Raw genomic sequence first — 13360 nt, 5'->3', positions numbered from 1 at the left:
TCTGCATCCCTCCCACTGAAGAAGAGAAAAAAAATGCACAAATTCAATCTCTAGTGAGCCGTACCCCTGGCAGGGATTCCAAACCCCAGAGATAAATCTGATGCACCTCTGCCTCAAAAAATCATGATCTTTTGAGGAATCTGACATGGGCAATAACACATTTATAAGGTAAGCTGACTAAATGTTAAATATAGGTTCCAAAAGTCCTCATTAATTCTAACTTGTTGAATTGGGGAGAGTTTCACAGAGGAAGTATTTGACCTGGTTCTTTGAGGATAAGAAGGATTGAAGAGATAGATAATAAGGGAAGTGGCATTCTAGGACGGGGGTGCAGAATGAGCCAGCCAGGGAAGCTTGAAAATATAAGCTTTACTTAGGGAACAATGAAGGGTTCAGTGTTGATAAAGAGCAGGGTTCATAGCAGGCAGGACAGCAAAAGAAGCTGAAGTGTCTAATGACACAAGGCCTTCGGTGCTGTGGGAAGGAGTTGGGTCTTTATTCTGGAGGGGATGGAAAAGCTCCATGGCAGGTTTCTCCAGAGAGGACTGATCTGATCCTTCCTCAGATGAAGGAGCTTTAGGAGGATCAAAGCTCATCCATGGGAAGGATGGAGAAATTAACAACAGGCCACCATCTTGAAAGCTATTGCTACTGGCTCTGAAATGAGAGACAAAACCAAGATAAGAGCAGACACACAAAAGTCTGCATACCATTTTGGGAGAATTTAAAGGCTCCCTTGAAGCCCAACTAAGGTCACCAAGTTAAGACTTCTACTATAACGAGAGCCACCTATGTTCAACACTAAGGCCACAAAGATGAATAAGACATGGTTCCTGCCTTCAGGGGGTTTGCAGTCTGGTGAGGGGGATCAAACATATATTCAGATAGTGATACCTCAGCTAGTCCGTTACAGGACCTACTGTACCATCTCTCTTATATCCTCAAAAGGCCCTGTGATCCCCCCCAAAAATGATTAAAAACCACTGCTCTAGAAATGTGTCACCTTCATCAATGTTTCTGACTCTTGGTTTCTGTTTTTATTCCTTCTCTAAGTATTAACTTCCTATTAAAATAAAAACAGAAAAAACAGGGTCCACAACATTAAATGGGTGCTGTGAACATCATTACATTTTATTTGTAGTAAAAACCCAACATATAAATTCAGCTCTGGGTCTAAGTTATGGTGAAACTCTGAAAGACATTTTCCCTGCCCATACCTGACCTCATTCTCTGGTAACACACACCATTTCAGAACCTACTCTCTAATAGCTGGTGCTTCTGTGAATCAATTTTAATTTGGACTTTAGCTTCTGCAGCAAATGCCTTTGAGGAAGCACCTTCATGAGAATGCCAGCTTGTACCTTTCAGTTATGGCCAGATAATTAGGATGGAGGCTTGCCTGCCGCCCATTCCATTTCTATGTGGGTGGTGGGGGACAGATGTGATATTTCTGAGCACATGACACGTTCAACAAACATTGAAAGGGATCACCACCTGAAACTAGTATAATTTTATATATCAGTTATATCTCAATTTTTTAAAAAAAGGATTATATTGTCCAAACCGTGGCTGAAGTAGATTATACCACTTCTCTGTGGAAGACATGACTTGGAAGCCAAACTGGATTTTCTATGATATCCCAGTATTTATGGAGTCTACATAACAGAGTATTTAAAGGTGCGATTGGCCTGGAAGATCTAGAACATGTGTTTGCTAGAAGAAGAAAAGAGTCTCTGACTTCAAGAAAATATGCAGTCTGGTTGGGGGCATAAAATACACATATAGGAAAAAAAGAATCTACTTGACAAAGGGACAAGGAAGTGTGTGTTCAAAGCAAAGTAAATTATTTACATTAGGGGAAGGGAGGTTGTAGGAATTCTGAGAAAAGAGCTGCCACTGTGTAAGGAAGAGCATAAAAGAGGGGGCAAAGGAAAGAAATGGTGTGCTACACACCACATACACCCACATTTAATGTAATTTCCTTTCTTCTAACAATTAGGGACTGTGCCAGATATGAGACCAGTTCGTTTCATATATATTTTCTGTCAGTCCTCACAACTGTAATTCAGGTAGGGATTATTATTCTCATTTCATGAATGAGGATGACTGAAGCTCAGAAAGAGTAAATAACCTTCCCAGAACACACAGCTATGAAGCAGCTGAGCCAGAACGAAAGTCCAGGTCTGCCTGACTCCAAACACTAAATTCTTTTCACTTCACACAGTGTCCTTACAAGCTATTAGGACAATGTAGATGAACCCCAAAATTATCATGCTAAGTGAAAGAAGCCAGGCACAAAATGTCACAGAGTGTATGACTCCATGTATATAAAACATCCAGAACACGGAAACCTATTGACACGGAAACCTAGCAGTTGACAGGTGCTGGGGGAGAAGGGAATGGGGGGTAATTGCTTAATGGATACAGGGTTTCCTTTGGGGGTGATGAAAATGTCTTGGAACTAGATAGAAATGATGGTCGCACAGCTAGTGAATGTACTAAGGGCCACTGAATTTACACTTTAAAATGGGGGATCATTCATTTTATGTTATGTGAATTTTACCTCCATTTTAAAAGCTACCGGGAAAGAGAATTCAAGGAGACAAAACTAAGGAAATGAAAACCCCCTCAGCATATCTGGGGAATAGTGAGCTGCCTGAGCCAAGTGGAAATCATGATGGACCAGAATTTTCTTCTCAATTCAAGTTAAGGATTTGGATAAAGGTGTGAGTCTCTCTCCTTAATTCAGAGTTAAGAGTTTCCAAGCACAGACACCCGTGTTTCTCAATCACGGTAGACAGAGGTGCCCAAGACGGTCCAAAATGACCCTGAGAGTATTTTGGTGTTATGAGGGGTAAAGGCCACCCCTATTGTCGGTACCCTGAATTCAGAAGACACAATATTCTGTTTGATCATTCTCAAGTGACCCCACAGGTTCATGAAATATGGTCATTTCTAGGTTGCTTAGGAGAAACTGAGTTTCTGTGAACCTGAACTATATGGAATAATCTCTTAGCTAATGACCTAGATAGACCCAACCTCCCACCTCAACTGGGCTTCTTCTTGCCATTGAAGGTATAGAAACTCTCATGAAGGGCCTAAGGGGTCACTTGAGATTTTTGATTTGGATTTACTGCCTTTTATGTAGGAAGGGATAGGCACTAAGGCAACCCATGAAAATGGGAGCTTAGACACACCCCCCAGGCAAGGGTCACCATCTAAGCAGCAGTGAGCCTGGATGCAGGACCTATCTCAGAGCTTCACTGTCCTTTCAGGCACTTTGGGCATGTCACTTCACATTACCCTCAGAAGTCTTTGTGCTATCGACAGCGGCTTCTGTTGATTTGGAGTTTCACACAGCAAAATGACCCTTTCAAACCCTTGCAACCTTTCCAGGAGCGAGAAGATGGTGAGTGTGAGTGGGCACTACAGTTCCCCTGCCCATCCTTCCTCACTGCCACAGTCAGCTCAGGGAGCCCTGCAGGAAAAAACACGTTTACCCTGGTAGACTTGTAGCTGAGTTTCCTCCATAGCACAGGCTCTCTTCCTCAAGGGGCCATTGAGAGGGGCTGGAGGCAAGAATTAAACTCCTCAGCGGCCCATTTCTACCCAATATTGGGGTCATGAAAGTGCCCAGAAGGGTGCTCTTCCTCAGGATCAGCTCAGACTTGTGCAGGGTGCCAACTATGACACTGAAGGTCACATTCTGTGTGCAGTGTGGTGGCACACGAAGGATTCCATCTAGAGCCTCATGCATTACCTAGTCAAGGGCTCCACGCAGTAACTGCCCTGAGCCCAATGAGGTATAATGTGTTGCAGCCTGGGGAAGGCCTGAGAGGACCTCAGCCATCCCAAACGAAACACCTGCTCAAGTGCTCTATGCCATGCTCAGCAAAACACCCCCTGAAGTGCTCTGAGCAGCACCTAGTGAGAGGTCCAACACGGTGCTAAGTATGATGTCTAGTGCCCAGCAAGTGGTGCCCAATGAAAAGCCTTCAAACCCCAGAGGAAGCCTCTCTTCTGCCCACAACACCCCAGGCAGTCCCCTAGGACTGGCCCGCTGGCCTCCTGATGACTCCAACCTCACTGCAGCCTCTCCATAGCACCCTGGGGTCCTTAAAAAGCCACATAAAATCATTTGATCAAAACAAGCAACTTGGGCTTCCCTGGTGGCGCAGTGGTTGAGAGTCCGCCTGCCGATGCAGGGGACGCGGGTTCGTGCCCTAGTCCGGGAAGATCCATGAGATCCTAGCCCGTGAGCCATGGCCGCTGAGCCTGCGCGTCCGGGGCCTGTGCTCCACAACCGGAGAGACCACAGCAGTGAGAGGCCCGTGTACCAAAAAAAAAAACGAAAACAAGCAACTTGTTCCAAACCTGAAGATAGCCAAGAACATATGAAACCCCAGATACTAATGTAACAGACTTTTGTTTTATTTTGAGATTCTTTTTTACATTGTTTTAAAAATAGCATGCAATAAATACTCATTGTAAAACAAAACAATACAAGCACAGTACAGAAATCAAGTATAAAGTGAAATTCCCTGTTTCCTTTCCTCTCCCTCCCATCTCCCATCAAACCTTTCTAGAATTAGCCACTGTTCATTTGGTTTGTATCCTTTCAGATATGTTCCATGCATTGTTCAAACATATATATGTATATAATTCTCTCTTTTAACATTTATTGGATAATACTTATTCATTCTTCTGAAACATGTTTTTTTTAATTTAATATAATGTGGTCGCCTTTCCACATCTCTGCATAAGTATTTGCTTCATCATTTTTGATTAATGCATATTATTCCATAGTAGAGATGTACTATTATTTATTAACCAGTCCTCTGTTGATGGTATTTAGAGCATCTCCACTTTTTCACTGCTACAAACAACACTGAAATGAACGTCCTTTAAATTCTGACAATACCCCCCAAAAAGATTATAACAATTTACACTTGACACAATTGACAAAAGCGATGCAAATCTTTCCATTGCTCTTGGAAAACCATCAGTCAACTCCACCTTAAAAGTTCTAGGAGGGCTTCCCTGGTGGCGCAGTGGTTGAGAGTCTGCTTGCCGATGTAGGGGACACGGGTTCATGCCCTGGTCCGGGAAGATCCCACATGCCACGGAGCGGCTGGGCCCGTGAGCCATGGCTGCTAAGCCTGCGCGTCCAGAGCCTGTGCTCCGCAACGGGAGACGCCACAACAGTGAGAGGACAGCGTATCGAAAAAAAAAAAAAAAGAAAGAAAAAGTTCTAGGAGGCAGGAGGCTCACAATTCAAGTTTCAGGCTGAGAGTCGAGGCGTCCGTTCTCGTTGGGACTGGCTGTTGCCTTCATGTCTTGCAACATGTAAGCTGGAGTCCAGTTCTTGGCACTTTCCCTCAGCCTGGGTGTCCGACCCCTCCTAGCTGCCAGCAGTGAAGGCCTGCCCTCAGCGCACGGGAGGCAGGCTTGACGCACACGGCCATCAGGATTTGCAGGGCTTCTGCTGCCCTTAGCCCTGTCTCCAGAGATCCTATGAGTGATGGGGCCTCCTTAAGTGAGCACAGAGCCAGAGCCATCTCCAGTTCCCACAGATCAGTCTTTCTGTCTGTCTAGCAAGCTTCTGTCTTGGCCCCTGGCTTTGTCTTCAGTTCCCACTTGGAAGGGAACTCAGCTGGCTGCGGCCCCTCTTTCTTCTCCTCGCTCCTCTCAGCCCTGCTTCCTGTCAGCCCAGCCTTAGCACCAGTATCTTCACCACCAATGGTCATGCTGAGATTCTTGAGATGCCCACTCCTCTACCTGCTGTCTTGGATGGATCAGAATTCACCTCATCTCTAGAACTGAGTATTTGGACAACTGACTACTCTGCCTTTTATCACAGCTGCCCAGGCATCCCTCAGCCCAGACATCCCTCTGTGCTCCCCTCCCTCCTGCAATGCCAAGGCCTCACCTCACATTTCATTCATTCATTAAACAAATATTTATTATGTGCCATGCACATTTTCTACCAAATTGCAAAATTCCTAAAATAACTTACATATACATCAAGCTCTGTAATTCTACTGCAATATGGATGGCAGGTTATTGAAATTTTATAAATGTCCTTTTTCTGGAATAGATGCACTCCTAGGCAGTTACAATTATAGTACTCCATCCCAGTCCATTGATATTGTATAATAATAGCCAAGATGTGTTAAGTGCTCAGTTTGTGTTGGTCTAAGATGTGTGCATGTGTTAATAACCCTCACCACAAAAACCCTGCGAGGTAAGTACTATTGTCATCCTCATTTTATAGGTGAACATCTGAGGCTAAATGAATCACCTAAGTTTACCCAGGCTGTAATTAACAAAGCCAATGGCCAAACCCAGGCATTTGACACCAGAGCCTGCACTCTTAACCACTATGTCATTCTGCCTCTCCGTAGCAGTTTTCTACATCAGATCCTTGGGCAAAAGTCCAGAAAGTTCATCAATGGCAGCTTTTGGGAAGCCTGAAAGATGAAGGAGGGTCCAGGGCATAAAATGAGAGCAACAGCCCTGGGCTCTGGCCAGTGGAACCCCTTAGAAGTTTGGTGATCTACAGGCAGTGGGCACCAGTGTGTCTAGCATGTTCCAATGATGTGATGAGAGAGATGCTCAGAGGCTGATGCTGAGGACATAGAGCTCTCTGTGGTGTCCTTCGTCCAGGGGTCCTGCTGATGAAAGGTGGCTGTTCAGACTTTTTTCAAGCCTTGTCATCTTCAAGATTCACTGCATGGTGGTTAAGGGCACACATAAAATTTAAGGGCAAGGACTCTGGGGTCAGAGTGTCTTGGTCCATCCAAATCCTGGCTCTACGACTTTATAGACGTGTGACCTTGGGATAAGTTACTAAACATATCTATGCCTCAATTTCCGGTGTGCAAGATGGTGGAAATAATATCTTTCCCAGAGAGTTGTTGTGAGGGTTTAGGTGAAGGAATTCATATAGAGTACTTAAAAAATACCAATAAATGTGAACTATTTCAATATCATCGCAAAGACTGGCTGACCACTTTGGAGCAGCTGAGGCAGTGAACATAAAGCCACAACAAAAAGATGTGGTCTTATATAAGTGTGAGGCAAGGTGCATTCAGCACGGGGGAATATGGCAGTAGAATGGCAATTTGAGTGAAAATAACTGTATTAGTCTGCTAGAGCTGCTTAACGAAGCACCACAGACTGAGTGGCTTAAAGAGCAGAAATTTATTGGCTCTTATTTCTGGAGGATGGAAGTCCAAGATCAAGGTGTCAGCAGGGTTTGTTTCTTCTGAGGGCTGTGAGGGAAGGGTCAGTTCCAGGTCTCTCTCCTAGGCATAGATGTGTCTATGTATATCATCTCTCCTCTATGTATGTCTCTGTGTCTAAATTCTCCCTTTTTATGAGGATACCAATCATATTGGATTAGGGTCCACCTTAGTGACCTCAATTTTAACTTGATTACCTCTGAAAAGACCGTATCTCCAAATAAGGTCACATTCCGAAGTCCTGAGAGCTAGTATTTCAACATATGAATTTTCAGGTGATATAATTTAACCTACAACATTGACTAGTAAAAATAGTTATCATTTATTGGGTGACTGCTATGCCACACTATAAACTCTGACTCATTTAAAATCCACAGAAATACAAACAGCTCATGCAGCTCAATATCAAAAAAAACAAACAATCCAATCAAAAAATGGGTGGAAGATCTAAATAGACATTTCTCCAAAGAAGACATTCAGATGGCCAAAAAGCACATGAAAAGATGCTCAACATCACTCATTATTAGAGAAATACAAATCAAATGTACAATGAGGTATCACCTCACACCAGCCAGAATGGTCATCATCAAAAAGCCTACAGGGCTTTCCTGGTGGTGCAGTGGTTAAGAATCCACCTGCCAATGCAGGGGACATGGGTTTGAGCCCTGATCCGGGAAGATCCCACATGCTGCGGAGCAACTAATCCCGTGCACCACAACTACTGAGCCTGCGCTCTGGAGCCCACGAGCCACAACTACTGAGTCCATGTGCCACAGTTACTGAAGCCTGTGAGTCTAGAGCCTGTGCTCCACAACAAAAGAAGCCACTACAATGAGAAGTCCGTGCACCGCAACGAAGAGTAACCCCTGTTCTCCGCAATGAGAGAAAAAGCTGGCGCGCAGCAATGAAGACCCAACACAGCCAAAACTAAAATAAATAATTTTTTTTTAAAAAAGATCTAAAAAAAAAGTCTACAAACAACAACTGCTGGACAGGGTGTGGATAAAAGGGAACCCTCCTAAACTGTTGGTGGGAATGTAAATTGGTACAACCATTATGCAGAACAGTATGGAGGTTCTTTAAAAAAACTAAATATAGAACTATCATATGATCCAGCAATCCCATCTCTGGGCGTATATCCGGAGAAGACCATAATTCAAAAAGATACATGCACCCCAATGTTCACTGCAGCACTATTTACAATAGCCCGGTCATGGAAGCAACCTAAATGCCCATCGACAGATGAATGGATAAAGAAATTGTGGTAGATATATACAATGGAATATTACTCAGCCATAAAAAGGAACGAAATTGGGTCATTTGTTGAGACGTGGATGGATCTAGAGACTGTCATACACAGTGAAGTAAGTCAGAAAGAGAAAAACAAATATCGTATGTTAACGCATGTATGTGGAACCTAGAAAAATGGTACAGATGAACCGGTTTGCAGGGCAGAAGTTGAAACACAGATGTAGAGAACAAACGTATGGACACCAAAGGGGGAAAACCGTGGGGGTGTGGGGATGGTGGTGTGATGAATTGGGCGATTGGGATTGACATGTATAATACAGTGATGTGTATAAAACTGATGACTAATAAGAACTTGCTGTATAAATATATATATATATTATTCAAGTCAAAAAAAAAAAGATACATGCACCCCAATGTTCATTGCAGCACTATTTACAATAGCCAAGACATGGAAGCAACCTAAATATCCATCAACAGAGGAGTGAGTAAAGAAGATGTGGTACATATGGAATATTACTCAGCCATAAAAAAATGAAATAATGCCATTTGCAGCAAGACAGATGGACCTAGTGATTGTCATGCTGAATGAAGTAAGTCTGACAGAGAAAGACAAATATCATATGATATCACTTATATGTGGAATCTAAAAAAAAATGGTACAAATGAACTTATTTACAAAACAGAAATAGAGGACTTCCCTGGTGGTGCAGTGGTTGCGAATCTGCCTGCCAGTGCAGGGGACATGGGTTTCAGCCCTGGTCCGGGAAGATCCCACATGCCACGGAGCAACTGAGCCCGTGAGCTACAACTACTGAGCCTGTGCTCTAGAGCCCGTGAGCCACAACTACTGAGCCCGCATGCCACAACGACTGAGCCCACGTGCCTAGAGCCCATGCACCGCAACAAGAGAAGCCACCGCAATGAGAAGTCCACCCATCGCAACAAAGAATAGCTCCCACTCACCGCAACTAGAGAAAAGCCAGCACACAGCAACAAAGACCCAACGCAGCCATAAATAAATAAATAAATAAATTAATTTTTTTAAAAAACAGAAATAGAGACACAGATGTAGAAAACAAACTTATGGCTACCGGGGGGAAGGGGGGAAGGGGGGAAAATATAAATTGGGAGATTGGGATTGATATATACACACTACTATATATAAAATGGATAACTAATAAAGACCTACTGTATAGCACAGGGAGCTCTACTCAATACTCTGTAGTGACCTATATGGGAAAAGAATCTAAAGAAAGAGTGGATATATGTATACGTATAATTGTTTCACTTTGCTGTACACCTGAACCAAACATTGTAACTATATTATACTCTACTCCAATAAAAATTATAAAAAAATAAAAAAGAAATAAAACTCACAGCAAATCTTTAGCTATCTACTAAGAAAAGAGAGATTCAGATTTTGCCAAAGATTAACCAGTGGAGCCAGGATCTGGATCAGAACTGTCTGATTTCAAGTTCATGCTCTTTAAATGCCATGTAATAGTGTTCTTTTTCGTTGGTTCCTAACTAGCCAGTGACTTGGGATCATTCCTGTGAAGGTGGAAGGGCTTATCTAATCCCTGTGCCCACCTCTGCAGCTCCTTTTCGTGGAAGGGGGCTTAGTTATGTTCCCATACAGATCCATGGGGACTCCAGAAAGTGACAGACTGCAGAGCAGGAAGAAGCCTGTGATGTCATTCAATCCATCCCCTGCTTTATCAATGAAGAATGAGTTATTTGCACAAGGTCACACAGGAAGAGGGGAACAGTACTGAATCTGTTCTCTACTCAACACTGCCTTAAGCCAGAAAAAATCTGAAATTTGCTAGTTGATCTGATTTATTTAGCAAATTTTTTAGCAGACTTAAGCCATTTATACAAAATCAGGAGATTAATCTTTGTTAATCAAACACAGTCTGACACCATACGAAATAGCTGAGGGTAGGTCTGTCGTGCAAACATCCTCCAACTTCAATTACCAAATGGCTGGAATGACGGCCAGCCCCTCGCATTCATCACAAGAAATATTAAACTTCTTAGATAACGTATTTTCTATGCCAACATTTTGAACAATAAGAAGAAAGGGAAAAGGTAATCTGTTGTTGTCACAGGAATTTTTACATAAAAAAAGGAGAAACACATCAAATTTCTACATCCATCCTCCAGACCATAAATGTGGTGTTTCTCCGTAATAGGATTCACCTTCTCTCAACCACCAGCTCTGGGGCATAACCACCTGGCTGGCATCTAGGGCAAATGTACTCTGCCATGCTGGCTTTCTCTGCCCCAGAACACAGTCCGAGTTTCTTAAGAGCATGAATCAGGCAAAATGTCAACAGGATTGAGACAGCAACACGACTACAAGGCTGGTAGTGACAGGTGTGATTTCATGAAAAGAGTCAAAGATCTAGCTCCAGGCCCAACTCTGCCTCTTAGAAACAGTACAGCCCTGGGCAGATTCCTTTAGCCTTTTAAAACTCAATTTCCCCAACTTTAAAACAGGAGGAATAATTGCCTGCATGACAGGCTGTGAGGCTTAAACAAGATGAGTGTTGAGAAAATGCACAGCCCAGAGGCCGACATATAGTAGGGGCTTAAATCTTTTTTTAAATTCAAAATGTATGGCAAATAATTTTCTTCCCTCTAAAACTGATCTGGGGTAATCTATTCCTTCCCTTATTCATATACAAATAAGGAAGGAATTGAGAGCATCATGGGGTCTAGCATGGCCAATCTTTGTTCTAATGCTGCCACCTGCTGCTGGACAGCCAACATCCCATGCTACTATTTCAAGCGGGTGCTCTGAAATACATGGGGGAGTCTATGGGGTGCAACTAGACAAATCCCTCCCCAGCACACTTCCCTTCATCTCTGTCCTTCAGATCTGGACCAAGGGCACACCTGACTTATCTGACCCTGGGGTTACAGCCAAATTTCCTTGGCAGGAGGGACTTTGCAGACAGAGGATGACATTTTCCTAATAGGTCGCATTTTCCAACACTGGGAACATGAGGACAGCCCTGGGCTGAGCCGCACCGAAGTCAGAAACTAGTATGCATAGCACGGGGAGATCACCTTGGTGCTTTGTGACCACCTAGAGGGGTGGGATAGGGAGGCTCAAGAGGGAGGGGATAGGGGGATATATGTATACATATAGCTGATTCACTTTGTTATACAGCAGAAACTAACACAACATTGTAAAGCAATTATACTCCAATGAAGATGTTAAAAAAAAAAAGTAGTATGCAGACGTGTTTCACTGAAACTACATAATGTTGGCCCATTATATGTTTCATAAAATTCAAATTATCCACCAATGCTTAAATATCAGATTTCACCTGAAAATGTGAACTTTCAGATTGTTAAAAAATCTAAGGATATGGCAACATGGGACCCACAGTTAGCGGAAGCTGAGTAGCAAACATCCCTTTAGCCTGGAGCATTACCTCCAGGTCCCACTGCATCTCCTGCTTGGCCTGCCTCACTTAGTAAGGGTACCTTGTTGACACCTGGCCCGGCTCTGCACAAACTGTCGTCTCCCTAATCTCAACCACAAACCCTGTACAGAGGAGGATGGCTAAATAGAGTAGGATTGATTTATAGTCTCAAGTAATAATAATTAGTAATTACCAAGCATTTAGTCTACGTCAGGCACAAAGAAGAGCATTTTGACCCTAACTTTCGAACTCAAAGATATTTTCATCCCATTGTGCGTTTAGATCTGACATCCTTGCTCTATGTATTTGCTTTGTGCTCTGGGCCAAGAAATATAAAGTCACTAACACATCCAATTCATAATAAATATTACTTGCAGAAATAATCTATCTAAAACAAAAATTGCAATGGCAAAAGCTTCAAACAAGAAAATCTATTATTGATTTTTAAATGACTAAAAGAATCACATCTTTTAGGTATTACGGAAAACAGTAAAATTTGAACTCAAAATTTTGATCTGATAATTTGATCCAGGGGAATTGTACTTATGAAAAGTAATGGCCTTGGGAATTCTCTGGCAGTCCAGCAGTTAAAACTCAGAGCTTGGACTTCCCTGGTGGCCCAGTGGTTAAGAATCCACCTGCCAATGCAGGGGACACAGGCTCGAGCCCTGGTCCGGGAAGATCCCACAGGCCGCAGAGCAACTAAGCCCATGTGCCACAACTACTGAGGCTGCGCTCTAGAGTCTGTGAGCCACAACTACGGAGCCCGCATGCCACAACTACTGAAGCCTGTACGCCTAGAGCCCGTGCTCTGCAACAAGAGAAGCTGCTACAGTGAGAAGCCCGTGCACCACAACGAAGAGTAGCCCCCCGCTCACCACAACTAGAGAAAGCCCAGGCGCAGCAACAAAGACACAATGCAGACAAAAATAAATAAATTTAGGGGAAAAAAAAAAAGACTCAGCGCTTTCACTGCCAGGGGCCCTGGTTCCATCCCTGGTGGGGGAACTAAGATCCCACAAGCCCTGTGGTATGGCCAAAAAAAAAGAAAAACAAACAAACAAAAAGTTATGGCCAAAAAGAAAACTCACAGTAGCAAAAGTTATAACCAGTCAAGCTAGGTAGGAAAAAAATTGCTAATTAGTTGAGTCTTTGTCGAAAAATATATATGAAAAAAAATTGACCTTCAGACAAATAATTTCAGTAAAATAAAAATTTTAATTGGAAAAAGAAGTAAATATATTGCACAGAAAATTGTTGATGACATTATATTTGGTTTACTAACTTCCCCTCTCTATGCAATACCACAGAAAACTCATGTCAATAACCTAGCATGAATCTGACCATGTATTTCTCCATATTTATATAATCTCACACCTTCATATTCAGAGTGGGGGAAGCTTTTCATTGTTTCTCTTATAAAAATTG

The sequence above is a fragment of the Neophocaena asiaeorientalis genome, unplaced genomic scaffold, assembly GCF_003031525.2.
Source record: "Neophocaena asiaeorientalis asiaeorientalis breed wild unplaced genomic scaffold, Neophocaena_asiaeorientalis_V1.1 scaffold504, whole genome shotgun sequence".
Taxonomy (NCBI): domain Eukaryota; kingdom Metazoa; phylum Chordata; class Mammalia; order Artiodactyla; family Phocoenidae; genus Neophocaena; species Neophocaena asiaeorientalis.
The sequence above is the reverse complement of the archived record's forward strand: the minus strand, read 5'-3'. Positions refer to the sequence as shown.